Raw genomic sequence first — 26,941 nt, 5'->3', positions numbered from 1 at the left:
AATCCTGTGCTGTGTGTGCCCTGATGTTTCAGATTGTATCACACTAAAAAGAGTTTTTGGGAGTAACTGTGAGTCTAATAGTGTACTGCCTTGCCTGTATGGTTTGATATAGTTGTTCAGTTATACATTTGGCAATAGAATGATGTCTTTCGTTTCTGCTGTTGTTTTTGTAGTTATAGTTTGGTATCTAGTTCCAATTGGTTTGTGTTTTCTTTCTTGTTTAAAAAAAATGTATGACGGTGTGCATGGACTGGCGCTTGGCTGGCAGTGTGCGAGGGCTGGCGCTTGGCTGGCAGTGTGTGAGGACTGGCGCTTGGCTGGCAGTGTGCGTGGACTGGCGCTTTGCTGGCAGTGTGCATGGACTGGTGCTTTGCTGGCAGTGTCCATGGACTAGTGCTTTGCGCTTTGCTAGCAGTGTGCGTGGACTGGTGCTTTGCTGGCAGTGTGCGTGGACTGGTGCTTGGCCGGTGGTGTGCGTGGATTGGCGATTGGCTTGCAGTGAGTGGACTGGCACTTGGCTTGCAGTGAGTGGACTGGCGCTTGGCTTGCAGTGAGTGGACTGGCGCTTGGCTTGCAGTGAGTGGATTGGCTCTTGGCTTGCAGTGTGCGTGGATGGGCGCTTGGCTTGCAGTGTGCGTGGATGGGCGCTTGGCTTGCAGTGTGCGTGGATGGGCGCTTGGCTGGCGGTGTACATGGACTTGCGCTTGGCTGGCAGTGTGCGTGGACTGATGTTTGGCTGGTGGTGAGTGGGCTGGCGGTGTGTAAGTAGTGACTAGCTGCTGGTCTCTACAAACACTGCTAGCCAAATGCCACTCCACGCAATCCGTGAGCTGTTGTGGTTGATGTGTTAGGAATGTGAGCGTGTGAAAGTGATGGGCCTTTGAATGGCGCTGTCTGCTGGTGTGAGTGTTGTAATGTGCTGGGCCCGCAGCTGGTGGTGTGAATGGTTTTGTATGTGTCACACATATGAAAGGTGTATGAATGGCCTGTAAAGATGTTGGTGCCTTGTCGTGGGTTTACAGCTCACGAGCTGTGAGTCAATGGCTCAGTTTCTCGTACTTTCAATTATTAACAGTGCATTTCTTTTTTGTGAAACCTCTGGTTAATACAAGTATATATACTGAACCATCGCTCACCCTCATGCCAAATCCAACCAGTATGTATGTGTGCTTCAGGAATAGATGGTTGTGTAGATAAAAAATTCTATTCTGTTTTCGTCAAGCAGGGTGTACCTTGTCCCTTTTTGTGAATGTTGTAATGTGTTGGTTTTGTGCCTGGTGGTGTGAACGTTCTTGTGTGTCTCATGTATGAAAGGTGTGTGAATGGCCTGTAAAGCGGTTGGTGCCTTGACGTGGCTTTACAGCTCACGAGCTGCGAGTCATTGGTTCAGTTTTTTGTCCTTTCAATTATTGACAGTGCATTTCATTTTTGTGAAATCTCTTGTTAATAAAATGTTATATACTGAACCATCACTCGCCCACGTGCCAAATCCAACCAGTATATGTGTGTGCTTGAGGATTGGATGGCTGTGCAGTAATCTTTGTCTGTTTTGTCTCTCTGCCAAGCTGTACATTTCATCTAAGAGTAACCTAACAACTGTAGTTTTTGTCGTAAACTGAACACCCATGGGAGTGCATGGTGAAATATCTTTTGTGGATCCCAACAAGTTATCTTACCCACAATGTCCTGCAAACCTCAAAATGTGACTGTGACATTTTCCTTGCATTATTTTGCCTAAATTTTCACGTGGCGGAAAGTAACAACAAATTTCCAACCCCCCTGCATTGCTCCAAGTATCCCAATAGAAATGGTACCTCACTTTTATGGGTGGGGAAAGTACCCGTGGCAGGGAAGGGCCCAAAACCTATTGATGTGACATCAAAATTACCTATCACAAACCAACCTGGTTTTGCAAGGGGGGTCCCATGAGTTTTTGGTCATGGGCTCGGCGGCCATCTAGGGAAACCTACCAAACCCACACATTTCTGAAAACTAGACACCCAGGGGCTTCCAGGGTGGTAGGGCTTGTGTGGATCCCCCAACGTTTCCTTACCCAGAATCCCATGCAAACCTCATTTTTAGCTGAAAAAAATCACTTTTCCCACACATTTCTGTATGGGAAAGTTGTGGCATCACTGGGCTCACACAAATTTCCCACCACCCAGCGTTCCCCCAGGTCTCCCGATAAGAATGGTGCCTTACTTGTGTGGGAGGCCCAAGTACCTGCGACAGGCAAGGACCCAAAACATAGTGAGGCAACATCAAAATTGCCTATCTCAAAACCACCTGGATTTGCAAGTGGGGTCACCTGGGTTTTTGGCCCCGTACTCGGCGGCCATCTAGGGAAACCTACCAAACCCACACATTTCTGTAAACTAAACACCCTGCGGCTCCAGGGAGGTATGGCTTGCATGGATCCCCCAACGTTTCCTTACTCAGAATCCCCTGCAAAACTCAATTTTAGCTGAAAAAAATCACTTTTTTCACACATTTCTGTGTGGGAAAGTTGTGGCATCACTGGTTTCACACAAATTTACAACCACCCAGCGTTCCATCACGTCTCCCGATAAAAATGGTGCCTCACTTGTGTGGGAGGCCCAAGTACCCGCGACAGGCAAGGGCCCAAAACGTAGTGAGGCAACATCAAAATTGCCTATCTCAAAACCACCTGGTTTTGCAACGGGGTCACCTGGGTTTTTGGCCCCGTACTCGGCGGCCACCGAGGGAAACCTACCAAACCCACACATTTCTGAAAACTAGACACCTGTCGGCTTCCAGGGAGGTATGGCTTGCCTGGATCCCCCAACGTTTCCTTACCCAGAATCCTCTGCAAACCTCAATTTTAGCTGAAAAAATCACTTTTTTCACACATTTCTGTGTGGGAAAGTTGTGGCATCACCGGGCTCACACAAATTTACAACCACCCAGCGTTCCAACAGGTCTCCCGATAAAAATAGTTCCTCACTTGTGTGGGAGGCCCAAGTACCCGCGACAGGCAAGGGCCCAAAACGTAGTTAGGCAACATCAAAATTGCCTATCTCAAAACCACCTGGTTTTGCAAGGAGGGTCACCTGGGTTTTTGGCCCCGTACTCGGCGGCCATCTAGGGATACCTACCAAACCCACACATTTCTGAAAACTAGACACCCGGTGGCTTCCAGGGAGGTATGGCTTGCGTGGATCCCCCAACGTTTCCTTACCCAGAATCCCCTGCAAACCTCAATTTTAGCTGAAAAAATCACTTTTTTCACACATTTCTGTGTGGGAAAGTTGTGGCATCACCGGGCTCACACAAATTTCCCACCACCCAGCGTTCCCCCAGGTCTCCCGATAAAAATGGTGCCTCACTTGTGTGGGAGGCCCATGTACCCGCGATAGGCAATTAGTCATAATACATCACTCATGACATCACTGATGACATCTCAAATGACATTTTCAGAAAAACACACATTCACTGGATGATGTCATCTGTGATGTCATCAGTGATGTCATCAGTGATGTCATTTGAGATGTCATCAGTGATGTCATGAGTGATGTCACTGGCCATGTCATGAGTGATGTAATATATGATGTCATCAGCAGTGCATTGCGGGCAAGCGAGTTATAGTTAGCTGAACTAACTATAATGGGGGAATTTCAATGGTTTTGTACGAGTGAAAAGTCCAGCTAACTATAACGCCCCTGAAACCTATGGTTTTTTCAGTGAATTTCTAAGGTTTTTTAAATGCTAATTCCTAACTATAACGTGCCTGAAACCTATGGTTTTTTCAGTGACTATATATATATATATATATATATATATATATATATATATATTACCTACTGGCGGTCGCCAGTAGGTAGTTATAGTTAGGACCCCTTTTCCATAGGAAATCCGCAACATTCTATTTTGAATAACTTTGGCGCCGGTCGACGAATCCTCGCGAATTTGTCAAAATAGGTGGGGCGCTACGCTACGCTCCTACCCTGAAAGTCTCGGGGGGATTCGTCAAGCGGGGGCTGAGATAAAAGGGGGTCCCAAAACGCGTTTTTCCCATGCATTTTTCCATAGGACCTTTAGACAGGGCTACAGCCCGAACGGCTGAACAGAATTACTAGAAATTTGGCAGAGAGGTAGTCCTCAGGTCAAGGAAGTGCCTTTTGTAGGTTTGGTGTAAATCTGTTCAGTAGATTCTGAGAAAATAGCCTTTAAATCAATATATATATCTGAGCCAGCTTACGGTACGCTTACCGTAAGCTTACCGTACGCGTACGGTGGCGTGCGCGAGCGCGATTCTGATTGGCTCTTAGATCTTAGTAAACATTCGAAACAGCCAAAACCAGGAAGCGGCGGCCGCCATTTTCTCTCTCGCACTGAGAGCTAGGTTGTTAAATAAAACCAATAAACATATAAAGGGGCTGTTTAGACAGCTCCCACACACATAGCCAGGTTGAGGGAGTCCCCAAAGACCCCCCAAGGCCAAAAATGCAATTTTTATTTTTTCGTTAATTTCGCCGATTACGCTTACCGTACGCGTACGGTAAAAAATGTAAAAAAAAAAAACACTATCCACACTCTCCCCACCCCCTGTGCTTTTGGTGGCCGCTGGCCACCAAATGTGCAGGGCTTATTTGACGTTTGAAAAACCACAATATTTTAAACAAAAATAATAAAAGAAAAAATTAACAACACTCTCTCCACCCCGTGTGCAAATGATGTCCGAAGGGCACCATTTGTGCATGGCTTATAAAAATTACGAAAAATTAAAATATTACCTTTCAAAACGAAGTGCATCATATGTCCTCCATGTGCGCAAAGCGCATCTTGCGTACATGGCCCATCTAGCGTAACGTGGGCACGCGGTGCTCGTAGCGCACCGCGTGCCCACCGTGCGTGCACGGCACTAACTGCGTAAAGTGGGCGCGCGAAGCTTACTGTGCGCGCACAGAACGAACTGCGTTAAGTGGGCGCGTACGCCACGAATGGTGTAAAGTAACTTAGCATTTAAAAAACCGTACAAATTCACGGAAAAAACCATAGGTTTCACACACGTTATAGTTAGGAATTAGCATTTAAAAAACCTTGCAAATTCACTGAAAAAACCATAGGTTTCACACATGTTATAGTTAGCGGAAATTTTACTGATAAAAAACCAGTGAAATTCCCCCGTTATAGTTAGTGTAGGCAACTATAACTCACGCGACCGCAATCTTCTGCTGATGACATATGTGTCTTTATGAAAAAAAAATATTTGAAATATATGTATAGCTAAAAACTTATGGAAGAAGACATGGGCAAATAAGTGTCTAAATACAGTATTAGCATCAGCAGAGGATTGCGGTCGCGTGAGTTATAGTTGCCTACACTAACTATAACGGGGGAATTTCACTGGTTTTTTATCAGTAAAATTTCCGCTAACTATAACATGTGTGAAACCTATGGTTTTTTCAGTGAATATATATATATATATCAAGGCTCGTTGGGGTGACCAAAGGGCAAGCAGCACTCGAACACGACACTCTTTTCCCCAGTAAAAGCATTTATTTGGTATGCTCAGCTTCGCTTCTCAGTCCATTAGCATACGACTGCCACCTGACGCGTTTCGTAGTTCACTTCTTCAGAGGCACCGCAGTCGAAGGAAGCAAGCCGGGCCACATCCTCCTTTTTAATCCAATCGTCTGCTGATATGCAGCTGCTCTGGATGAGACAAAACGCAATGATTAATGGGAGATGTAGTCCGTAATTACTTTTCCATAGATGGTTGCTTCCTTAATAATTGCCAAGTTCAAAGCTCTACATTGAGCACCAAGGAGTGAAGCCGCACTCAATCCACGCGCCGTGCTCCAGATTGAGCCCCGTGCTTCGGAACTCGTGGCCCCCTTCACATGGGGTGGTGCTCGCCCAGCGGCTGGTCTGCCGCTAGTTACATCAAGGCTCGTTGGGGTGACCAAAGGGCAAGCAGCACTCGAACACGACACTATTTTCCCCAGTAAAAGCATTTATTTGGTATGCTCAGCTTCGCTTCTCAGTCCATTAGCATACGACTGCCACCTGACGCGTTTCGTAGTTCACTTCTTCAGAGGCACCGCAGTCGAAGGAAGCAAGCCGGGCCACATCCTCCTTTTTAATCCAATCGTCCGCTGATATGCAGCTGCTCTGGATGAGACAAAACGCAATGATTAATGGGAGATGTAGTCCGTAATTACTTTTCCATAGATGGTTGCTTCCTTAATAATTGCCAAGTTCAAAGCTCTACATTGAGCCCCAAGGAGTGAAGCCGCGCTCAATCCACGTGCCGTGCTCCACATTGAGCCCCGTGCTTCGGAACTCGTGGCCCCCTTCACATGGGGTGGTGCTCGCTCAGCGGCTGGTCTGCAGCTAGTTACATCAAGGCTCGTTGGGGTGACCAAAGGGCAAGCAGCACTCGAACACGACACTCTTTTCCCCAGTAAAAGCATTTATTTGGTATGCTCAGCTTCGCTTCTCAGCCCATTAGCATACGACTGCCACCTGACGCGTTTCGTAGTTCACTCCTTCAGAGGCACCGCAGTCGAAGGAAGCAAGCCGGGCCACATCCTCCTTTTTAATCCAATCGTCCGCTGATATGCAGCTGCTCTGGATGAGACAAAACGCAATGATTAATGGGAGATGTAGTCCGTAATTACTTTTCCATAGATGGTTGCTTCCTTAATAATTGCCAAGTTCAAAGCTCTACATTGAGCCCCAAGGAGTGAAGCCGCGCTCAATCCACGCGCCGTGCTCCACATTGAGCCCCGTGCTTCGGAACTCGTGACCCCCTTCACATGGGGTGGTGCACGCTCAGCGGCTGGTCTGCCGCTAGTTACATCAAGGCTCGTTGGGGTGACCAAAGGGCAAGCAGCACTCGAACACGACACTCTTTTCCCCAGTAAAAGCATTTATTTGGTATGCTCAGCTTCGCTTCTCAGTCCATTAGCATACGACTGCCACCTGACGCGTTTCGTAGTTCACTTCTTCAGAAGCACCGCAGTCGAAGGAAGCAAGCCGGGCCACATCCTCCTTTTTAATCCAATCGTCCGCTGATATGCAGCTGCTCTGGAAGAGACAAACGCAATGATTAATGGGAGATGTAGTCCGTAATTACTGTTCCATAGATGGTTGCTTCCTTAATAATTGCCAAGTTCAAAGCTCTACATTGAGCCCCAAGGAGTGAAGCCGCGCTCAATCCACGCGCCGTGCTCCACATTGAGCCCCGTGCTTCGGAACTCGTGGCCCCCTTCACATGGGGTTGTGCTCGCTCAGCGGCTGGTCTGCCGCTAGTTACATCAAGGCTCGTTGGGGTGACCAAAGGGCAAGCAGCACTCGAACACGACACTCTTTTCCCCAGTAAAAGCATTTATTTGGTATGCTCAGCTTCGCTTCTCAGTCCATTAGCATACGACTGCCACCTGACACGTTTCGTAGTTCACTTCTTCAGAGGCACCGCAGTTGAAGGAAGCAAGCCGGGCCACATCCTCCTTTTTAATCCAATCGTCCGCTGATATGCAGCTGCTCTGGATGAGACAAAATGCAATGATTAATGGGAGATGTAGCCCATAATTACTTTTCCATAGATGGTTGCTTCCTTAATAATTGCCAAGTTCAAAGCTCTACATTGAGCCCCAAGGAGTGAAGCCGCGCTCAATCCACGCGCCGTGCTCCACATTGAGCCCCGTGCTTCGGAACTCGTGGCCCCCTTCACATGGGGTGGTGCTCGCTCAGCGGCTGGTCTGCCGCTAGTTACATCAAGGCTCGTTGGGGTGACCAAAGGGCAAGCAGCACTCGAACACGACACTCTTTTCCCCAGTAAAAGCATTTATTTGGTATGCTCAGCTTCGCTTCTCAGTCCATTAGCATACGACTGCCACCTGACGCGTTTCGTAGTTCACTTCTTCAGAGGCACCGCAGTCGAAGGAAGCAAGCCGGGCCACATCCTCCTTTTTAATCCAATCGTCCGCTGATATGCAGCTGCTCTGGATGAGACAAAACGCAATGATTAATGGGAGATGTAGTCCGTTGTTGGAAGGCGGACCCCGAGGAGTCGGTGAGACCACCAAGGGGGGGGCCCTCACACTGCACGAAGTAGCCGAGCGCTGCCGAGAAGTCTCCTGAGAGATCCTCCTCCTATCACGTACTAGCACAGTAACACCACCACACAGGACTCAAGGAGGTTGTCTCAAGACAAGCAATTCTTTATCAGCAATAAAAAGGTTACGAGGTCAATATTTACACGAAGGGATCGAGGGATCCACCAAAAGTCTCAGTGTCTCTTTGGAAGGGTAGGGGTAGCGGGACAGTCTTTGGCAGGAGCGCGGTACGAGGGTACCTGGGGCCCAGTTCTTATCCTCAAGCTGGAGGACCTCCGGATCTCGGAGGGGTCGAGCCGCGACGGCGTCAGCAGGGCTCTGGCGTACAATTCGTGGAGAGCCGCGATCCAATCAGCAGGGCTCTCAAGATGGTTTCTGCTCAGCTCGAGCCGCGACGTCGTCAGCAGGGCTCCGAGGGTGGTTTCAGCGAGGTTGGGCCGCGACAGCGTCAGCAGGGCTCCGATGTTCCGGGTGGCTTCAAAGTGTTCACAAGAAGGAGCCGCGACGCAGTCAGCAGGGCTCGTGATGGTTCCGACAAGAGTTCTTCTCCGTAGGGTCAGCCGCGATTCAATCAGCAGGGCTCTCGACTCCGGGATACAACTGCCGATCTGTGGCGGGGTCGCCCCAGATATAGGTCTGGAGCCCTTTGATGTCCGGACCCAGGCGCCCGGGGGGGGCGGAGAGGCCGGGTGGAGGTGGCCAGACGCCCAGCAGGAGAGGCTCCAGGCCCAAGGGAGTTGCAGGGCGATCACACCTAGAGAGGGGAGGACAGTTGGGGGTCCCATCGATACTGTCCTCCGCCGGGGGCGATGAATGGTTCCTGCGGCACCCCCTGGCCAGTTCGTGGTGCCTCGATGTCGGGGCTTCGCTGGGGTCGAGGCCGGGTTGAGCGGGGTCGCGCTGGCTGGCGCACAGAGTCACGTGGATGCCAACAAGATGGCGGAGCCACGAGGGGTATGCGACCTCGTGCAGCTCAGGATGAAGGGCCTCGGTGCAGTTCAGGAGGATGGCCCGTGAAGGCCGGGGCGGGGAACGGGCACAACCCACGGGGGTAAGGACCATGCCACGAGGCCGGGTCTAACAGGCGTCCCCCCCAGCCGAAGGCATGGAGAGTCACCCATCTCCTTGGGGATTCTCCTCGTCAAGGCGAAAGAAGTGGGACAGGCCGGCGGCGTTGGCGTGGTCATTGCCGGGCCAGTGTTCAACGTCAAAGTCCATCCCTTGTAGCGAGATGGACCACCGCAGCAGCTTGGGGTTCTCGCCCCGCATTTGCATTAACCACCGCAGGGGCCGGTGGTCGGTCTGGACCCGGAAGTGGGTACCGAAGAGGTAGGGCCGGAGCTTCTTGAGGGCCCATACTACAGCGAAGGCCTCACGCTCGATGGTGCTCCATCGTTGCTCCCGGGGCAGTAGCCGTCGGCTGATGAAGGCCACTGGTCGGTCGAGCCCCTTTTCATCGGCCTGGGACATGACGGCCCCGATCCCATACTCGGAGGCGTCCGTCTGCACCACAAACTCCTTATTGTAGTCAGGGGCCTGCAGCACCGGGGCAGTACACATTGCTGTCTTTAGGGTGTCGAAGGCGGCTTGGCAGCGGGGTGTCCAGTGCACCTTCTTGGGCTGTTTTTTGGACGTTAGCTCTGTGAGGGGGCCAACAATGCTCCCATAGTCCCGGATAAACCGCCGGTAGTATCCGGTGAGACCCAGGAAGGCCCGGACAGCGGTCTGGGTAGTGGGGGGTTCCCAGGCCTGGATGGCATCTATTTTCGGTTGGAGAGGGGCCACCTGCCCGCTCCCCACTTGATGGCCCAGGTAGGTCACGGATCCGTGGCCGATCTGGCATTTGCTGGCCTTGATCGTGAGCCCGGCCCGCTGGAGGGCGGCCAGGACGGCTTTAATGTGAAGGAGGTGCTCCGCCCAGTGGTTGCTGTACACGGCAATGTCATCTAGGTAGGCCGCGCTGAAGGCCTCAAGCCCGGCTAAAACCTTGTTCACCAGTCTTTGTAAGGTGGCCGGGGCGTTCTTCATTCCGAAGGGCATCACCCGAAAGTGGTAATGCCCATCCGGGGTCGAAAAGGCGGATCTTTCTTGGGCGCCGCGGGTGAGCTGGATCTGCCAGTACCCGGCGGTGAGGTCCAGCGTGCTCAGGTAGCGAGCGGCCCCTAAGCGGTCGATGAGTTCGTCGGCCCGGGGTATAGGGTGGGCGTCCGTCTTGGTCACTGCATTCAGGGCTCGGTAGTCCACGCAGAATCGTAACTCCGGGGGGTGGCTGGGAGCTGCGGCCTTTGGCACCAGGACGACAGGGCTGGCCCACGGGCTGTCGGAGGGTTCGATGACCCCCAGGGCCAGCATCTTTGTTACTTCGGCCTGGATGCATGCCCGCACTCGGTCGGGTACCCGGTAGGCTCTGTGTCGCACGGGGGGGCTCTCCCCGGTGTCGACGTCGTGGACTCACCAGTGGGTCACCCCCGGGGTGAGGGAGAAGAGGGCTGCGTAGTCCTGCAGCAGTTGCTGGCAGTCGTTGCGCTGTTCCGGAGTCAGGGAAGAGGCGAGTTGGACACCTTTGATTGATCCATCATGGACGTTGGACTGCAAGAGGTCGGGCAGGGGCTCGGAGTCGTCCTTGCCCCCCTGGTCGGTCGCCAGTAGCAGGCTCAGTTCGGGCCGGGCAAAGTGGGGTTTTAGCCTGTTAGCATGTAGGACCCGGAGGGGGTTCCGGGGGGACTCCAGGTCGACCAGGTAGGTGACGGGACTTTTCTTCTCCACTACCTTGAAGGGCCCGGTCCACTTGTCCTGGAGGGAGCCGGGTTCAACCGGGGCCATGACCCATACTTTCTGACCTGGCTCGAATTCTATGGTAGAGGAGTTCCGATCGTACCAACGCTTCATGTCCTCCTGGCTGGCCTCGAGGTTGGCTTCGGCCATGGCTCGGAACTTGCGGGTCTGGTTTCGGAGGGTCAGGAGGTATCGGTAGACGTCAGGGGGGGCGCCTTGGGGCTTCGTCTCCCAGCCCTCCTTGACCAGGCTGAGCGGTCCGCGGACCGGGTGTCCGTACAATAGTTCAAACGGGCTGAACCCCAGGGACTTCTGCGGGACCTCCCGATAGGCAAACAGGAGGCACAGCAGCAGGACATCCCATCTCCGCCTGAGGGGCTCTTCCAGGCCCTGGATCATTCCCTTTAATGTTCTGTTGAACCGCTCAACCAGTCCGTTCCCCTGAGGGTGATAGGGGGTCGTGAACTTGTACGTGACCCCGCACTGCTGCCACAGGGACCGCATGTATCTGGAAATAAAGTTCGTGCCTCTGTCGCTCACCACTTCGCGGGGAAATCCCACTCGGGAGAAGATCCCCATTAAGGCCCGGCCTACCACGGGGGCCGTTATAGTTCTTAGCGGGACCGCCTCCGGGTACCTGGTGGCGTGGTCCACGAGGACCAGGATGAAGCGGTAGCCCAGGGCGGTCTGGGGGTCCAGGGGCCCCACGATATCGATTCCGACCCGTTCGAACGGGGTGCTGACGGCTGGAAAGGGTTGGAGGGGGGCCTTGATCCGACCCCCCGTCTTCCCGCTGGCTTGGCAGGTCTGGCAGGACCGGCAGTGGTTGTCCACGTCTCTCCGCATCCGGGGCCAGTAGAAGTGGGTCACCAGACGGCTGTACGTTTTGTCTTGCCCCAAGTGTCCGGCGAGGGGCACATCATGTGCCAGATTGAGCAGGAACTCCCGGAAGCGGAGGGGGACCACCAACACTCGGCTGGCCCTGAGTTCTGCCACTTTTTGCTCACTGTATAGCAGGCCCTCGGCCCAGTAGACCCAGTGGGTGCCGGTCTGGTCCCCGTTGGTTTGGGCGGACGCTTGTTGGCGGACTCCTTCGAGAGTGGGGCAGGACTGCTGCTCTTGCTGGAACTGCTCCCGGGTGGGACCCCCTTCGTGTCGCCATTGTGTCAGCTCTGGTAGGGCGCACGGGGAAGCAATCTCTTCGGGGGAGGATTCACTAGGTCCAGGGTCGGTGTCCGCCTCCCCCTTGCTGCTGGCGGGAGGGGGTGCGAGCCCCTCGGGCTGGGCGGCCCCGGAGGCTGAGGATGAGCAGGGGGCCCGGGCGGTCATGGACCGGGTGATGGCGCAGGCCCAGTCAGATAGTCCCAGCATTCGGAGGTGCTCTCGTCGCTCTACTTGAGCCCAGGGGGAACTCTCCAAGTCGTTCCCCAGGAGGCAGTCTACGGGGGCGTCGTCGCGTACCGTCACCTTCAGCAGGCCCGTCACCCCTCCCCACTCGAAGGGGACCAGGTCCATCTGGCACAGGCTTTCGCTGTTGTCGGCCGTCCGAACGGGGCACAGCACATTCGGTAGGATCTGTTCGGGGGTCACCAGGTGGCAGCGGACAGCGGTGACACTGGCGCCGGTGTCACGAAGGGCTTCGGCCCGTTGTCCATTGACCGTGACCTGCTGCCGGTACTTTTGGGTGTTGCTTGGGATGGGGGTGCAGGGTACCATTTCTCGGCTACCCAGGCAGACCAGGGACATGGCTGCCGGCTCCCATTCAGTGGTTCCTCGGTCGAGGGTCTCTTCTTCCTCTTCTCCTTCTCCCAGGGCGGCGGCCGCCAGCTGTCGGGGCGGGGGCCCGCCGGCCCTGTTTCTTCGGTTCAGGGGGCAGACCGGATCGCTGGCATAGTGTCCGGTTTGTTGGCAGCCGTAGCACGTTACTGGTGGCCGTGGTCCGGGTCTGGCCGAGGGCGCCCCCCTTCGAGCTAGGCTCGGGGAGAGTTGTTGCTGCGGTGGCCCTCGAGGGGGGCTCCTGGGGGCCCCGGCGGGAGGGTCTCGGTTCCTGTTCGGCCCTCCTCCTCCACCGCGTTGGCGGGGGGGTCCGGTGGGGTTCCTCTGGTACTCCCCCATTGAGTTCCGGGGGACCCGGGAGTTGACCCATCGATCGGCTTCGACGGCGAGTTTTCGCGGGTCGGTCATTTTGCTGTCGAGGAGGTGTTGTCTCAGTTCCACGAAGCAATTGTTGGAGAGATGTTCCCACACGATGAGGTCGACCAGCTGCCCGTAGGTGGTTACTTTGCTACCTTTGATCCACCCTTCTAGGGCCCGACTGAAAAAGTCCACATACTCCACCCAGGTGGTACCCGGGATTTTCTTGCAGTCTCTGAACCGCTGGCAGTACATTTCCGCGGTGAGCCCGTAGCGGGTGAGCAGGGCCTCCTTCATGTGATCGTAGGAGGTCATCACCTCCTCCGGCAGCTGGAGCAGTGTGTCTCGACCCTCACTCAGGAACCGCCCCCACAGGCCCGCGCCCCAGTCTTTTCGGGGCACCCGATGAGAGGTCATGGCCACCTCGTAGGCCTTGAACCATTGTTGGATGTCGTCATTCTTGTAGTACTCCTTGACGACCTCTTTCGGGATATGTACCTTGGTCTCGGAAGGCGGTAGAGTGTCTCTAGTACTGGGGGCGTTGGTCCCCCCGTTCTTGGCCTTGATTTCGAGCTCCTTGAGCCTGCGCTCGTGCTCAAGGGTCAGTTTCTTTTCCTCCAACTCCCGGTGTCGTCTCTTCTCTTCTATCTCCTCTTGAAGCCGTAGCTGTTCTAGGGCCAGTTTCTTTTCCGCCAGCTGGAGTTCGCCGTCCAGCCGCAGTAGTGCGAGCTCTAGCTCGTGGTTCCGGACCTTCTCCCGCTCTCATATTTCTTCTTCGGAGAGGCCGGTTTCTAGGCTCTTTCTTCCTCCGGTTGCCGGAGTCAGTGCGGTTGATGTGGTCTCAGTCAGGGGCAAGGGACCTTCTTCCTGGGAGGGGCCTGCCCCGGCCTCCAGCCATGTCCTCAGAGCTTTCTGCATCTCCTCTTTGGTACCTAGGCCGGTGGTTGCAATGCCTTTGTCTTTGCAGAACTGTTTTAACTCTTTGTGCGTATATTCTTCCAGCCGTTCGGGCTGGAACTCCATTGTCGCGTTGTTTTCCTGGCTGCTCATGATTACTGTTCGCTTGGATGGGTAGCTAGTGGGTACTGGCTGGTACGTACTGCGTTCGGCTCGGATCCCGTCGCTGGCCACCAAATGTTGGAAGGCGGACCCCGAAGAGTCGGTGAGACCAAGGGGTGGCCCTCACACTGCACGAAGTAGCCGAGCGCTGCCGAGAAGTCTCCTGAGAGATCCTCCTCCTATCACGTACTAGCACAGTAACACCACCACACAGGACTCAAGGAGGTTGTCTCAAGACAAGCAATTCTTTATCAGCAATAAAAAGGTTATGAGGTCAATATTTACACGAAGGGATCGAGGGATCCACCAAAAGTCTCAGTGTCTCTTTGGAAGGGTAGGGTAGCGGGACAGTCTTTGGCAGGAGCGCGGTACGAGGGTACCTGGGGCCCAGTTCTTATCCTCAAGCTGGAGGACCTCCGGATCGCGGAGGGGTCGAGCCACGATGGCGTCAGCAGGGCTCTGGCGTACAATTCGTGGAGAGCCGCGATCCAATCAGCAGGGCTCTCAAGATGGTTTCTGCTCAGCTCGAGCCGCGACGTCGTCAGCAGGGCTCCGAGGGGGGTTTCAGCGAGGTTGGGCCGCGACAGCGTCAGCAGGGCTCCGATGTTCCGGGTGGCTTCAAAGTGTTCACAAGAAGGAGCCGCGACGCAGTCAGCAGGGCTCGTGATGGTTCCGACAAGAGTTCTTCTCCGTAGGGTCAGCCGCGATTCAATCAGCAGGGCTCTCGACTCCGGGATACAACTGCCGATCTGTGGCGGGGTCGCCCCAGATATAGGTCTGGAGCCCTTTGATGTCCGGACCCAGGCGCCCGGGGGGGGCGGAGAGGCCGGGTGGAGGTGGCCAGATGCCCAGCAGGAGAGGCTCCAGGCCCAAGGGAGTTGCAGGGCGATCACACCTAGAGAGGGGAGGACAGTTGGGGGTCCCATCGATACTGTCCTCCGCCGGGGGCGATGAATGGTTCCTGCGGCACCCCCTGGCCAGTTCGTGGTGCCTCGATGTCGGGGCTTCGCTGGGGTCGAGGCCGGGTTGAGCGGGGTCGCGCTGGCTGGCGCACAGAGTCACGTGGATGCCAACAATATGGCGGAGCCACGAGGGGTATGCGACCTCGTGCAGCTCAGGATGAAGGGCCTCGGTGCAGTTCAGGAGGGTGGCCATGAAGGCCGGGGCAGGGTACGGGCACAACCCACGGGGGTAAGGACCACGCCACGAGGCCGGGTCCAACATCCGTAATTACTTTTCCTTAGATGGTTGCTTCCTTAATAATTGCCAAGTTCAAAGCTCTACATTGAGCCCCAAGGAGTGAAGCCGCGCTCAATCCATGCGCCGTGCTCCACATTGAGCCCCGTGCTTCGGAACTCGTGGCCCCCTTCACATGGGGTGGTGCTCGCTTAGCGGCTGGTCTGCCGCTAGTTACATCAAGGCTCGTTGGGGTGACCAAAGGGCAAGCAGCACTCGAACACGACACTCTTTTCCCCAGTAAAGGCATTTATTTGGTATGCTCAGCTTTGCTTCTCAGTCCATTAGCATACGACTGCCACCTGACGCGTTTCGTAGTTCACTTCTTCAGAGGCACCGCAGTCGAAGGAAGCAAGCCGGGCCACATCCTCCTTTTTAATCCAATCGTCCGCTGATATGCAGCTGCTCTGGATGAGACAAAACGCAATGATTAATGGGAGATGTAGTCCGTAATTACTTTTCCATAGATGGTTGCTTCCTTAATAGTTGGCAAGTTCAAAGCTCTACATTGAGCCCCAAGGAGTGAAGCCGCGCTCAATCCACGCGCCGTGCTCCACATTGAGCCCCGTGCTTCGGAACTCGTGGCCCCCTTCACATGGGGTGGTGCTCGCTCAGCCGCTCATCCAGAGCAGCTGCATATCAGCGGACGATTGGACGTCAGGTGGCAGTCGTATGCTAATGGACTGAGAAGCGAAGCTGAGCATACCAAATAAATGCTTTTATTGGGGAAAAGAGTGTCGTGTTCGAGTGCTGCTTGCCCTTTGGTCACCCCAACGAGCCTTGATGTAACTAGCGGCAGACCAGCCGCTGAGCGAGCACCACCCCATGTGAAGGGGGCCACGAGTTCCGAGCACGGGGCTCAATGTGGAGCACGGCGCGTGGATTGAGCGCGGCTTCACTCCTTGGGGCTCAATGTAGAGCTTTGAACTTGGCAATTATTAAGGAAGCAACCATGTATGGAAAAGTAATTACGGACTACATCTCCCATTAATCATTGCGTTTTGTCTCATCCAAAGCAGCTGCATATCAGCGGACGATTGGATTAAAAAGGAGGATGTGGCCCGGTTTGCTTCCTTCGACTGCGGTGCCTCTGAAGAAGTGAACTACGAAACGCGTCAGGTGGCAGTCGTATGCTAATGAACTGAGAAGCGAAGCTGAGCATACCAAATAAATGCCTGAACTGGGGAAAAGAGTGTCGTGTTCGAGTGCTGCTTGCCCTTTGGTCACCCCAACGAGCCTTGCTATATATATATATATATATATATATATATATATATATATATATATATATATATATATATATATATATATATATATATATATATATATATATTACCTAGTTATAGTTAGGACCCTGTTTCCATAGGAAAACCGCAACATTCTATTTGGAATGACTTTGGCGCCGGTCGACGAATCCTCGCGAAATTTTCAAAACTAATGGGGCGCTACGCTCCGCTCCTACCCTGAAAGTCTCGGGGGGATTCGTCATGCGGGGGCTGAGAAAAAAGGGGGGTCCCAAAACGCGTTTTCCCCATGCATTTTTCCATAGGACCTTTAGACACAGCTACAGCCCGAACGGCTGAACAGAATTACTTGTAATTTGGCAGAGAGGTAGTCCTCAGGTCAAGGAAGTGCCTTTTGTAGGTCTGGTGTAAATCTGTTCAGTAGTTCCTGAGAAAATAGCATTTAAATCAATATATATATCTGTGGCAGCTTACCGTGCGCTTACCGTGCGCTTACGGTAAGCTTATCGTACGCGTACGGTGCCGTGCGCGAGCTCAAATCTGATTGGTTGTCACATGACTGTAAACATTCGAATCGGACGAAATCAGGAAGTGTCGGACGCCATTTCGTGTGTTTCACACAGAAAAAAAAAGGGAGATAACTTGAAAAGGGGGCAAGGAAGAGAGTTACAGACCCCCTAACATTTGAAAGGGGGTCAAAGAAGGACAGAAAAGTACAAAAAAAACATTTATTAATTTTAAAAAAAATCGCGGGTACGCGTACGGTAAGCTTACCGTACGCGTATGGTAGAAAAAAAATAAAAAAAGAAATAAAATTCAGATTTAAGTGTTTAGATATTAGGGGGCTCTAAAAAGAGCCGTTGTGTTTATGAAGTGTTTTTCGGTACCTACAAGTAAGTACCGATGCAGAGTCTAAGGTTCAAGAGGAAGACTCTGTTCCCTTCATCAGTGAAGTGTACACCATCTGCTCTATAAATGTCTTGCATGTCGTAACGCAAGTTGTTGTGGTAAATGGAACCCATACCATAGTCTCGGAGGAAAGCAGAAACAGATTTGTTGACGTGCTTTCTTGCTTTGTCAATCTGCGGACAAAAATGATTGGACCAGTTCCATTTTTGCCTTTGGCATATGTTAGAATACGCAAAGGCAGTTTTAGGGAAAAGTGAAAACAGTTGTGCAAAGGTCTCCTTCATAAGCATTTCCAGACCTACCCCAGTCAAAGTGCCTAGGTCATTGCCACCACAGTGCACTATTATGAGGTCAGGGTGTTGGATTTGCATGAAGGATTTCACCAATGGCATCAATTGGTGCCACTTTAACCCTCTCTGACCAATCCATTTAATGTCTACATTTGGCAAAGCAAGGTCTCAACATACCTGTTTTCTCTGCATACTTTTCACTCCAGAAGACATAGCTGTGCCCTACAATCCACACTGTGAACATCTTCCAAGGAGATCTGGATGCACTCAGGAGGTGTATTTCAGTGGAATGGGAAAAAGAAATGAAACACAGTTTGGAAATGGAGGCATACATATTTTTTTAAAATAAAAATAACTCATTGGCTGTTTCATACCATTCTACACTAAAAACTAGGCTGTATGTGTCAATTTATAGAAGCATGTTTTGTATTGGTACAGAAAAATGTGTTACCAAAGAACAGTACTATGGATTTGCTGTTAGGTTAGAAAAGTCAAGCACTCTCGCTCTTTGGAAATGAAACATTGTGTGGTGAACTTCTGACCTAACTCCACACAGCAGTGTTCCATGAGCTGTTGCTATGGTAGCAGGCAGAAGTCAAGTTGGGGGAAGGGAACTAGGCAGAAGTCAAGTTGGGGGAAGGGTACTTTTGGAAAAGGGTTGGTTTTCAACCAATAGAAATGTGTGATTACATTTGAAAAAAGGGGGAAGCACTGAGATTTGAAATTAACATGTATATGTGTGGAAAAGGAGAGGGAAACATTGCCATTATCTGGTTCTGCTGAGAGGAGAGAGGTGTACAGAACAGAGATCCTGGCTCTGATAATCTGCTGTTTGAGTGCCACATTTCTTTCACAACTAACTAATTTTAAAGGTGAGTTATGAGTTTGAGAGGGGATGTATATGGTAAATTAAGAAATGAATAATAGAATTGGAATTCCTTTTGTTGAAGTTGTGTTTATCATTTTGTGTTTTGGGAGAAATTTAAATGTAAGGAACATGTAAAATATTATGGACTATGTTTTCACCATAAATTAAGGTGTACTGGTATAAATGAGGAATACTTTTAGGGTTTGAGGTTGCAGTCAGTAATGCAAATACATTCAGCATCACTAAGGCTGGTTGCCCTTGCTGGAGTGTAGTCAGTCACCCAGGTTACACATGTTGCTGGTCTCAAAAAGCTGTTTGGACATGTGCTGTTTTCAGAATCTGAAAAGTGGATTCTGGGCTTTTTAAAACAATCTTTGAGATTGTTATTTTTTTTGCCCGCTGTTAAGTGATGAATGCAATTGCTTTCACGATTTATAGTGAGATGCAATATATTCTGAAAACAGCAAAAAAATGGCAAAAAATTGTTTTTGGAAAATATGTAAATACATGTACTGTATTATATAATGTTTTATTAATTATTAATACTTTTTTCTTTTTTTTCAGATTGTGAAAGAAAATTTTCGAAAAAAAACACCATTTTTACAAGCAATTTCAATTCAATTTAAATTAAAAATTAAATTGTTGGGTGGGTCAGGTAAGTCAGAAATTAGATGGTCCCTTTCTTCCACTTCTCCTCAAACAGATTTTCAGTATTTCGTTATTAATCCCTCAAGGACCTTGTAATGTGGTAATTGTTTTTTAGTGTTTTTTTTAAAAAAAAAATACGCTTACCGTACGCGTACGGTAAAAAAAAAAAAAAAGTTTTAAAGAAAAAATTTAAAAAAGTTGAGAGGTAAGGTTGGCTCTTAAAAGAGCCGTTGTGTTCATGCAGGGACAGAGGAAAGGAAGAATGGGAATATTAGCTAGTAGGACAAATGTGCTGGTCTATTTTGTTGTTAATTAGGGGAAGACTGGTCTCCCTATGAACAATTAGACCATGACAATTTGAGCACCGCATTGTAACCCTCGCAAACCGATGGTTAGTTTCCACAGGACCAGAAAAAGGTGAATCTGCCCCCACAGATGAAGGGCTCAGCTGAGCTTCCGAAGATGGACTCGGCTGAGCTGCTGTGGATGTGCTTGCTCGACTTACTGAAGGGTTTCCTCTAGTATGTCGTGCATGTGTCCTAGGGTGTACATCCTCAAGGTGTCATAACATAGTGTGATTCCCGAAGGAATACTTCTTGTTAGGATTACCTCTAGAAAGTACATGCTGGCACAGCTTGCAAGTCACTAGAGCAGCATTGACCTTTTTCTCCCCCTCTGGAAAAGTAAAATACTCCCATATAAAAGAGCTCTTCTGTTTCCTCCTTCTCTGCCTGATGGTGGTGCTGCTAGCCTCACTCTCAGCAGAGGAGTGCTGGTCTGCCATCGTATCCCAAAGACAACTCAGCTCCTTCTCCTAAGGGATCACAAGCAGAAATGAGGGGAATGGGTGTGGTGTAGGAGAGTTCTAGAACTGAAACTACTTTGAACCAATCAAAAGTTTTGTTTCTTGATCACATGACCCACCGTGCGCGTACGTTACGCTTACGGTGCGCTTACGGAGCGCTTACGGTAAAAGTACGCATGCGCGTATAAAAGACACGCGCACGCGCGCATGCACATAACAGGCACGCCCCAACACTTCCGCGTAACGTGCGCGTGTAGCGTACACGCTTACGCACCGCGTACGCAGTACGCACGGCTACGTAAATTGCGTAACCATACACAAAAAGAGTAGAAATATTACGAACATTACGCAAACCGTACGCTTACCGTAAGCTTACCGTACGCGCACGTAAAAAAAAAAAAAGAATCACTATGTTATACTAATATATCTTACCTGTTTGGTAAAAAAAAAAATGAAAAAAAATAATATATTGCAGAATTTTTAAAATTTAAGCATAGTGTTTTAAGAGAATATAAAGTAAAAAAAAAATGTAAAAAAGCTTGCAAATAAAAAAAATAAAAAAAACATTTAATATAAGAATTTGTATTAAAAAAACCATACGAAATCAATGAAAAAACCATGGGAATCACACATGTTAAAGGTAAGAATTAGCATTTAAAAAACCATACAAATTCACTGAAAAAACCATGGGTTTCACACACGTTATAGTTAGGAATTAGCATTTAAAAAACCTTGCAAATTCAGTGAAAAAACCATGGGTTTCACACACGTTATAGTTAGGAATTAGCATTTAAAAAACCTTGCAAATTCAGTGAAAAAACCATAGGTTTCACACACGTTATAGTTAGCGGACATTTCACTCATAAAAAACCAATGAAATTCCCCCGTTATAGTTAGTTAAACTAACTATAACTCGCGCACCCGCAATCCACTGCTGATGACGTAACATATTACATCACTCATGACATGGTCAGTGACATCACTCATGACATCACTGATGACATCTCAAATGACATCACTGATGACATCATCCTTGTGACAGAGTGGTAGACCTCCTCTCACCCTAATATAACCTTTGATACAAACATTCAAAAATAGAGACTGAAATTTTCAAAAAAATGGACATGCCAATACCAGTTACAACAACCTCTTCAGTAATTCTAAGATCCACATACACATCCACTCATTCACCAACAGTCCTGTACAGTCACTCATACATGAACTCACTCATCATATGTACTCATACACCTATACATCCTGTTACAGAATGCAACTCATCCATAGAGTTACTCACACACATAGTCACACATGCTAATAAAGAATCAAACATACATTTACTTGCATATACAGTTATACACACACCACCACACTTACTTCTACGGAAACTTACACATACTTACTCTTTTAAATAATCACTTATAGAAACACATACTTATTCATACAGGAACTGTTTCAATCTCTCACTCTCACATATACTCACTTAGATACACCAATAGTCACATATACTAGTTTAAAACATATGTAGTTACTCATAAAGACACTATTGAGACAGTCATTCACTCACTAACACACCCATACACACACTCATCCAACCATACAGTCATGCACACATGCTGTCTTCAACACATACAACCAGAGAGTCACTCATTCATGCACCTATGCACTACGTAATACCCCCCACCGAACCATGCAGACACTCAGACTGATACTCAAAAAACAACCTAATAACCTATATAAACACTCATGTAGCTACTCACCCACCAATGCAGACACTTATACACAAAGTGAGAGACTGATACAGATAATTACATATTTAAACATTACTCACTAAGCCATGTACTCACTAAGATACACTTAATCAGTCAGTTACACAATCAATTTTTCAAAAACAAATCATCCATTTAGACACTTATATACCCATTTATTCTTCAATCGTCCGTGAGATATACATATATAAAACATATTTAATTTTCAGAAAAAAACACATTCACTGGATGATGTCATCAGTGATGTCATTTGAGATGTCATCAGTGATGTCATGAGTGATGTCACTGACCATGTCATGAGTGATGTAATATGTTACGTCATCAGCAGTGGATTGCGTGTGCGCGAGTTATAGTTAGCTTAACTAACTATAACGGGGGAATTTCATTGGTTTTTTATGAGTGAAATGTCCGCTAACTATAACGTGTGTGAAACCTATGGTTTTTTCACTGAATTTGCAAGGTTTTTTTAAATGCTAATTCCTAACTATAACGTGTGTGAAACCCATGGTTTTATATATATATATATATATATATATATATATATATATATATATATATATATATATATATATATATATATTCACTGAAAAAACCATAGGTTTCATGGGTGTTATAGTTAGCTGGACTTTTCACTTGTACAAAACCATTGAAATTCCCCCGTTATAGTTAGTTCAGCTAACTATAACTCGCGCGCCCGCAATGCACTGCTGATGACATCACATATTACATCACTCATGACATGGTCAGTGACATCACTCATGACATAACTATAACGTGCCTGAAACCTATGGTTTTTTCTGTGAATTTCAAAGGTTTTTTAAATGCTGATTTCTAACTATGCCTACAGAGATAGGACATGTGAAGAAAGAAGAAAAAATGCACAGAAAGAAAAAAAAGAAGTGCAGAAAGAAGCAACAGAATTCCTCAAAGACGAAGAAAAGTGCAGGAAGAAGGATAACGTGCAGAAAGAACAAAAAGAAGAGCAGAAAGAATCCTTGTTGCAAAATCACCCTGTACCCTCAACTTTTTCAGACGGATACTGGTGGTAACTGAGTCTGACTAACCAGTCCTAGAGCCAGTTCTATGTTAAAAGACACTTAGAATACAGTGAAAACACATACATACACTAGGGAACATTATGCGTTGGGGTCCCCCTGTGATTAGCATGACCTCCTCTGTAAGCCCCTAGTATATAATAGGGCAGGGGGGTTAAAACTACCTCTTAAAACAGGCCACAGGGCGTTTTTGCACACTTTAACTCAGGCCCCGTCCCCTCCCTTCACCACTGTGTAAACACGCCCTGTGTCCGTTTTTAGTTGGGAGATTAAGTTCATTTGAATCCTGAGGGTCCCTAGGGTCCAACTAGCCCACTAGGTACCTCCAGTAAGTGCCACAGAGCTGCGTTGCAGAGAGGTGTAAAAAGTGGCACGGCCTGGACCACCTCTCTGCAATGCAGCTCAGTGGCGCTTACTGGAAGCACTTGGTGGGCTAGTTAGCCCCCAGGGGCCCTCAGTATTTTAGGGAAATTATATCCCCAATTTAAAACGTGCCATAGTGCGTGTTTGCACACGTCACCTCAGGCCCCGTCCCCTCGCTTCACCACTGTGTAAACGCGCCCTGTGGCTGTTCTAAGTTGAGAGATTAAGTCCCCTTGAATCCTAAGGGTCCCTAGGGTCAAACTAGATCACTAGGTACCTCCAGTAAGCGCCACAGAGCTGCGTTGCAGAGAGGTGTAAAAAGGGGCTTGGCCTCAGAACACCTGTCTGCAGCGCAGCTCCCTGGCGCATACTGGAGATGCCTGTTGGGCTAGTTGGCCCTCAGGGACCCTCAGTATTGAAGAGGAATTAATTCCCCAACTTACAACTCGCCAGGGGGCGCGTTTGCAGAGAGCTGCAAGGAGGGGGCGTGGCCTCCGGCACGATGCCAGTCTTTCATTTATTTTAATTTTTTAAGAAGGGGGGCTGTGTGGTTCCCCTTCTTATTCTAATTTATTGGCCCTGATGACCCCATCCCCCAGGGCCTGTCTCCTAATTATATTTTTTTGTCCCCAATCCCCAGGGCGGGCCACTGTTTTTTATTATTTTTTAAAAATATATATTTATAGACACACCTAGGACATGCTGGACAAACCGTACGTACCTATCACCATGACGATTTGCGTGATATTCATTAAAAGGCGACTATGCATACAATGAATCCACGTGGAATGTATTTACACCACTAGTGAAGCTCTGACATGTCTGATGCCCTACCGTGCCTAATCCCGGTAGACACCCTTGTCGTTTATTTATACAAACATGGGTAGCTATTGACGGGCACATTTAATACACATGCACACCAAGCCATTCAAAGGGGATTCGACAAAAATTCGACCAAAACTATGCAAGAAACCCCCCTCATGGTTAATAAAACACACATCCACTGCCGGATGTGTAATACTTTTTATTTTACTCTCTGGAAAGGGGACGAACATCACTTGAGAGTCACAGCGCGCTCCTGGCAGAGCCCAATGCTGTGTTACACCCACCATTGCCTGCCGAGTGCCACACACCTCTGTGTTGTATTCCACCAGCTAGTGCATATGCTATGACTCTCTCTAGCCCATGTGCACTGTAACACCACCCCGTGAATATGTCATGCCACACTTGTCTTCGCACGGGTTATATTGCCCCATCTAACGTGCCTTCCTCGATGCCTATGTTATAACGCACAGTGCTATGCCATACATATTACAATCTGGGATCCATATCTTTGTCACTGTGCATATGCAACGTTAACTCCCCAGCACATATATTACAACTTTAGAGACTAGTTAGGTTACACAACACTACACTGCCCTGTGCATATTACACTCCAAGGCGCATATCGCATAGCACACACTAGTGCCTGTGCTAACTCGCGCTCTCCAATGAATCTGTCATTGCGCACAATGTATTGCATATTATATTTCACGCCCGGTTCATCTTATATCACACTTTTTGATGCATAGTTTATACCATACACTATATCTAGTTTTCATTTTCAATCGTGCTCTCAGGACTATGTTCTATATAACACTGTGTTCACCTACCCTTTTCACGGGCATTACATTTTGCGATAGGGGGTGGAGGGTCAGGGGGTGTTTCTGCCAAGTGAGCCCGGAGTCACAGTCACAAACGTCCTCTTCTTCCTGAATAAAAGTGAGATTATGCTGCATACTTGTTCATATTTTAAGTAGTTCGCACAGACACACGTTTTAAAAACAATAAAGTTCCTAATACCCGCCTTCTCTGAACAGTTAGCTTGCTGCCCCATCCCCCTCCTCCCTATCCTCTGTTGTGTGAATCCATGGACTAGCCTCCTCCCTCCTGCCATGCATGGTCTGATGTGCTGCCACTGCCCTCAATTTAGTATGATGTACCAGCCCACTCCTCCTGCCCTCCATTGCCCAATTATATGCCCCATCATTGACCTCCTGCTTAAACTCTGTGCTTAGCTTGCTGCCCCTATTCTCCTTCCCCCTGCCCTCCGAGGTCTTTGTGCATGCCCCTGCTCCATCCTTTTTGTCCACCATGTTCCATGGACCTGCCACTCCTATCTACTCTGAGTGTTCTGTTGAGCTGCCACAACCCCCCCACCAACCTAGCATTGTCAGATGACTGTAACCTGTCCCTGCCACCTCCACCCTGCCTGTCCACATGCCATGCCCCTATCCTCTTCCTCCTGTCCTACATGGTCCATTGTACTGTCACACCATTCTGCCCTCCCTGGTCTGTTGTGCTGCAACTGCTCCTCCTGCCTGCCCTGTGCGGTCTGTTGTGAGGCCCCTTCCCCTGTACTTTCTTGTCTGTGCACAGGTCCTGACCCTCCCTTCTATCCTCCATCGTCCTTTGTGCATGCCCCTGCACCCTCCTTCTTGCCCATCATTGCCATTGTGCTGCCACTAACCCTCCCACTTGCCATGCATGGTCTTCTGTGCTGCCATGGCCCCTCCCACCTTCCCTGTGTGGTCAGTTAGCTGCCCCTGACCCTCTCCCACCTTCCCTCCATGGTCTGTGTGTATGCCATCACAGTCTCACTGTTGCTCTTTATGGTGTGTCTTGCTTCTAGTGCCCATCCTGCCTGACCTCCATGGCTATCTTGCTGCTCCTGCCCTGCCCCCTTGCCCCCAGCCCTCTGTTTACATGTGCAAACCCCTACTCCCCCCTCCTGGCTTGTCTGTTCCATTGTAATGCCCCTGATCCGTCCCTCCTGCCCTTTATGGTCTGTTATGCTGCAGCTTTCTCTCCTGTCTGTCCATTATGGTCAGCTAGCTACCATTGCCTCTTGCCCCTCTGTTCTCTGTTGTCCATGTGCATGGTCCTGTCCCCTCCCTCTTGCTTTCTATGGATTGTTGTGCTGCACTCCCGTCCCGCATGCCCTGTGTGGTGTATTGTGCTGCTGCAAACCCTGATGCCTGCCCTGCAGGGTCAGTTTGGTGCACCTCTCCATGTCCCTCCTGTCCTCTGTTATCCAAGTCCATGTCCCTACTCCATTTCCTTCCATGATCCAATGTACCATACTTGCGAACATTTTGAGCTTGGTAAGAGGGAGATTTTGAAAAAAAACTGGGGTATTGATTTTCCCCTTTGAGTTACATTGAAAAAGAGGAGATTGTAGACAGGAGACAGATCAAATAAAGCCCATTTGAGCTTAAAAACATTGGACGTTTCCTGGCTGAATCGGGTCTGTTGGCATGTATGGTTGTACTACCATTGCCTCTTCCTTCTGCCCACAATGGTCTATTACATTGCCACAGCCTCTCTTGCAAGTCCTGTATTGTTGGTTTGTTGCCCCTGCCCCCCTTTCCACTGCCCTCCATAGTCTGTTGTGCTGCCACGGCCCTTCCTGCCTGCTCAGTGTGGTTAAATTGTTGCCTTTGCACCCTCCTACCTGCCTTCAATTTTCAGAGTCCGTGCCCCTGGCCTCTGCCTCTCAACAGTATCCTAATGAACAACTAGATTGCTAACATTCTATATTTATTACAAAAGTGTGGAACGCCTGACGTCATCTTGATGTAATCAAAACTGTAATACCGAGAGCATTTCCTTTAGAAATTACATATATGAGAGGGTCTTATTGGCATCAAAATTATGGTTAGTGCTC

The sequence above is a fragment of the Triturus cristatus genome, chromosome 8 (genome assembly GCF_964204655.1).
Source record: "Triturus cristatus chromosome 8, aTriCri1.1, whole genome shotgun sequence".
NCBI classification, from domain to species: Eukaryota; Metazoa; Chordata; class Amphibia; order Caudata; family Salamandridae; genus Triturus; species Triturus cristatus.
The sequence above is the reverse complement of the archived record's forward strand: the minus strand, read 5'-3'. Positions refer to the sequence as shown.